Source organism: Medicago truncatula, chromosome 3 (genome assembly GCF_003473485.1).
Source record: "Medicago truncatula cultivar Jemalong A17 chromosome 3, MtrunA17r5.0-ANR, whole genome shotgun sequence".
In the NCBI taxonomy this organism is placed as follows: domain Eukaryota; kingdom Viridiplantae; phylum Streptophyta; class Magnoliopsida; order Fabales; family Fabaceae; genus Medicago; species Medicago truncatula.
In genome coordinates this window covers 46,942,503-46,947,633 of record NC_053044.1, presented here as the reverse complement: position 1 = coordinate 46,947,633, position 5,131 = coordinate 46,942,503, and the positions used below count along the sequence as shown (strand labels likewise).

Here is a 5,131-nt window from a genome sequence, read left to right as displayed (position 1 = left end):
GCAATGCACCATATAATCTGAAGTGGCATGAATTAAATATGAAAATGTTCAATGATTGGTCATAGGATTAACTTCACCAGAAAAGTCATTCTATTTTATTTTTGAAGGATTAAAATTAAAATTCGCTATATTATATAGGGAAGAAAAACTTATTTAACCTATTTTTAAAGTGTTAAAATTGAAAAGGCATTAAACAATTTAAAAATACAAAGACAATAAAGAAAATTTATAATTTATAGATATTAAAGAATCTTTAAAAAAAAATGAATTTATATTGATACAATTCATTTTGAGGGGATAATGATATAATTTTGTTATCTTTAAAATTTTACTTAATAATAATGCTATCACCATAAATTACTGTAAAATATAAAATTATCGGTGAAGTTAGTATAGAAAAATGAAATTTCTTTTTAATTCTTTGGTCACTAAATTTAGTGATGAATTTAGAGTGATTTCACGTTTTCTTTCTCTAAATTTCTTCCGTTAATTTTATATAACTATTATAGTCTATAATCTTGTTTCCGTGAGCTAAAATTTCTTGATCCGTCGCTGTCTCTTGCAATGATTTTATCAATTATCTTTAATGCTTTGATCCATTATGTTGTGTGTGATGTGGATGTTGAAGATATGGTGCATTGCATTTTCTCTTGCCCATGGGCCAAGGCAACTTGGTCTCATTGCTCTCATCTGAGTCTTCCCTCATGCTAATGGGGTCCTTATTAATTAGTTGAAAGACCTCATTCATACAAATCACCTGCTCATGCATATTATTCTTTCTAGACTTTGATTTTTGCTATTAAGGAAGTAGTTGGACCATGCGTGGGATGTTGAGATGCATTATATTTTGTGTGAAGGGAAAAGAATGAGTTTTTTTTAGGCCTTTTCAAGAGTTTAACTTTGTAACTTTAAGGAATGGAATTCAAATTTTATACGAGACAATTTCATTTTAGCCAAAACATTATTACCACCTTATATTCTAAATCCAGATACTATAACATGGTTAATTATTATTTTTGTCAAAAAATTGTTAATTATAATAACAATTGTAATTGTAATAAAATTTGTCTTTTGCTTTTGTTTAAGAAAAATTCTTTACTTACAAAAAACCATAGCTATAGAATAGCTATTTGTACAACGTATTATTCAATATCAGTACAATTTTCATACTATACCAAAATTTGCGAACTATTTAATTGTGAATTGGTGGTTTCCTTGATGCTGGAGTATAATCCATGGTGAAAACATCAGAACCAACGTTATCTCCTCCTTCTTTTAGCTTAAACATGTCAGCATGTACTTCCTTATGTTGTTGAGCTTTGTTGACACCCTCACTACTTTGGTTGTTTATTTCTTTCAATACTCTTGCTGCGCATAACAAAAAAAATGTAAGAAAAGTTAATTAAACATAAAAAAAATGGGAATATTCTTAATCCAATGTTGTAATATTTGAAGCAAAAGGTACCTTTAACTTGAATATGGATGGAGAAGAAGCAAAGGAGAACAAAAATCACTTGTAGAATGCGTTTGTTTTGTGAAGCAACCATCTTAAAAGTTAAAAGCAATTTAGACTTGTGTAGTATATGATTTGCTCTTTTTCTGAATATACCATATGGATATGTTAATTTAGGTCCTATATATAGACACATTTTGGCAGTTTCTAGCTACCTAAGTTAACTGTCATGAATTATTGGGTCCGTATATTAATAGATCATGGTGGTAAATTGTATATGACCCTAATGGTCCATGCAGGGTCAACATCATTTTTGTCTGGTTTGAAATCGATTGCCATTTATATTTTTCTGAAATGATAATAAAAAAATTATATGATCGCTATATATGAATTAATGTCAACCTATAATGTATATATACGTGTATTTGAGCCATCTTAGTTTTCCTATCATCATTATCTGCTTCCTATTAATCTAATATATTGATATAATATTGTTCCCTAACTGTTCCATGCATATTAGTTAGTGATAATGTTTGTCTCTAAATTCACCAAAGACTAAGGATTTTGTCTTCTCAAACCTGTTCGGTCACTTGACAGAAACTCCTGTTTAGGACTCTGTTTGTCTTATGATTCTATTAATTGAAAAAATAATTAAGCCATGATTGAGATTTCAAGCCATGCTTATTTTTGGAAATCAGATAATACATATCAACTGTGCTTATAATCTATGGATGATATTCCTCTCAAAAAATAATCTGGATCATAGGTTAAAAATTAGTTATTGGATCAAAATCTTTGGTCTGACAAACTCATTTATTTTCTTTAAACTTAACTGTATGATTGGATTGACTCTAAACTCGTCAGAATCACAGCCAGCCACATGATTTTAGCAAAAACTACATTTTAAAACTTCAACAAATTCACAGCATCCCCGTAATTTTATCGAATACATTATTCATCAAATCCATGCAACTTTCAATAACTAAAACCGGGTGAAAATGTCACGTACCTTCTGGCACAAGATAATGACATCCACGATTCATGTCTGATGTATTTCCAAAACTTTGAGAAAAAAATGTATCAAATTTTGAGTTGGGCCATTGGATATGTGCCGCAATTTGCAGACAAGGTAATACCTTCAAGCCCTGCAACATAGGTGCGGGGCCATATGTCAGGTCTGTAACCAGTTTACCCTGCCATCACTTCTTAGCTACCTCATCCACTTGTCAATGTCTACCTTTTCACCTGGAAATATATAAAACATTTGTAGTTTGATTTGTTTAAGTTTGGGTTGAGGGTGAATTTGGCGAAAATTGCAATGCCACCATGATTTCGTTGAAGTTCTAAAGTATAATTTTGTCAAAATCGTGGTGGTTCACAAGAATTCTATCATTTGCACCATCAATTCAAACAGACACTTAAATGTTCATTCATTGGCTAAGAGAAAACTTTGCATAAACAATTTATATACATAACATTCCTCAAAAATTTATATACATATCATAAATGATTTTTGTAAACCGTTAACATTTAAATGAGTACTTATGTCTAAGTCCTGTCCATATAAGTCCCATAACTAAATAGTGTGATGTTGTCCACGGCCAACATGTTTGGCTTAATCCACATGTCAACAATGTCCCTTGTTTTGTTGGTTTCAATTTGACACTTTACGTTGATACATCTGTCGTCTATTATCAATCAGCCTTTACGGCAAGGGCTCCATTGGAAATTAAATTGGATTTTCGATCACTAGAATTTGATGTTGCAATTATAGTGATCTCGTTAAATTTGGAGAGACCGACAAAGTTGTTTCTCGATTATTATTATCTTTTTGGTGAACATTGTTTCTTTAAATTTAATGGTCCCTAAAACTACAACATCTTAATGCAGGTAAAAGATTCAAACTCTTTACAAGTCACATTTCATTTTGATCATGTTATTAAAAAGTTACAATATTGACCCATCGTTGAAACGGGAGAATGCATATTCTTGTCATTTTTTCATTTTGAAAAAGTTAGAAGACAATGAGATCAGTAAGAAGAAGAGAGACTTGTCTTAAGAGTGTTGGGGAATCCGGGAGCGGTAATGTGCTAAACGTCCAGAACCATCAAGAGACTTAGATGTCACATTTTCACCTAAAACCTTAAGGCATGAGGTATATGATGACTCCCCACCGAGCCTAACCAGAGCTCTATACCAATTGTTGGGGAGTCCGAGGAGCTCCGGGAGTGGCAATGGGTTAAACGTACAGAACCACCAAGAGACTTAGACGCCACATCTCCACCTAAAATCTTAATGCATCAGGTATATGGGTCCCCTCTCTTATATATCCAACATTTCCTCCATTCCTAGTCGATGTGAGACATAATCACTCACACTTGAACCCAACAAAAGATTATCTCAAAATAATTGTACAAATATCATTTATCTTTATTTATCATTAGAGCAAAAAATGTACAAGTTGCATAAACATAACATAGCGTTGTAGGGATCGTTTATATCAATATCAATAGTATATGAAAGTCCAAATAAATTCCTTAAAAAAATGACAACTCGAGATGCTCTAACATAATTACTTACAAAAATGTTTGGAAAAATTTATGAAACATCTTATGACATTTTTTTTTTTACTGTCAATCATCTTATGCTAAAAGTTTTAGGGTTAAATATGCTAACATTTTTTTTTTATATATCTATAACTATGTATCTTGATAGAAGTTATGCTAAAAGTATTAGGGTTAAATATGTTTTTGATATCTATAAGTATACAAACTTTTTGTTTTAATACCTCTAAAAAATTTCTTCGATTTTCAGTCCCTAAAAGTTTTCCATCATAACTTTTGGTCCCTTCTTTTAAGTCAACTCATATGTAGACTTCATATATATTTTTTTTTTTAAATTGTAGGAATGTTAAAAATAATATAATAACCTCTCCCAAAAAAAAAATAGATTTTTTTTACCAAAACATTACTTAATTTTGAATTTTTATGTTTTTGGCGTTTAAAAATTCTTATCTAATTGATGTTTTGTTAAAAAATTTAAATTCTACATGGAGAGATTTTTATAATATTCTACATTTTTCTGCATAATTTCATAGTAAAATATGAAGACTACACATGAGTTGATTTAAAAGTATAGATCAAATGAGATGATGTAAAATTTTCGGAGACTAAAAGTCAAAAGAAAATTTTATAAAAACTAAAACAAAAAGTTGATTATTCATGAAGACAAAAAACATATTTAACCACCCAAGTTTTTAACGTCATGCATTATATGTTTAAGAGCCAAAAGGCAAAAGCAATCACTCATTTGATTTACATTAACGGTGGTTTTGTTTTTTTGCTTGTTTTCTCCCTCTGGAGTTAGATTACACACATAGGAGATTTGATTAGTTAATCATGGAAGCTGCAAAACATTAATGTATGGAGGGAGAAAACCCGACAGTGGCGATACTAAGATCGCTTTTAGATAAGACAGTGGACAACGTTTTTGTTATTTGGAAGGGTATAAGACAATAGACAATGTTTGTATGTATCACATGGGACGGATGGTGATAACCAATTTGGTAGGCCTACTTTGTCACTCACAAATTGCTCATGAACCCACATAATTTAGAGGTCTAAATAAGGCTATGCTATTATATAAATTAAATTACCCATAGAAGGATGACTTAGCCAA

General features: G+C 30.7%; 1 long non-coding RNA gene across 1 annotated transcript; it reads right to left on the bottom strand.

The window, feature by feature from the left end:
- Positions 1-1,099: 1,099 nt before the first annotated feature.
- Positions 1,100-1,622, bottom strand: LOC11424588 (uncharacterized). The gene is made up of 2 exons (XR_003009878.2): positions 1,466-1,622; positions 1,100-1,368 (listed from the first exon to the last, which is right to left on the bottom strand). It is a non-coding gene; the product is annotated as an uncharacterized lncRNA (long non-coding RNA).
- Between the last annotated feature and the right edge of the window lie 3,509 nt (positions 1,623-5,131).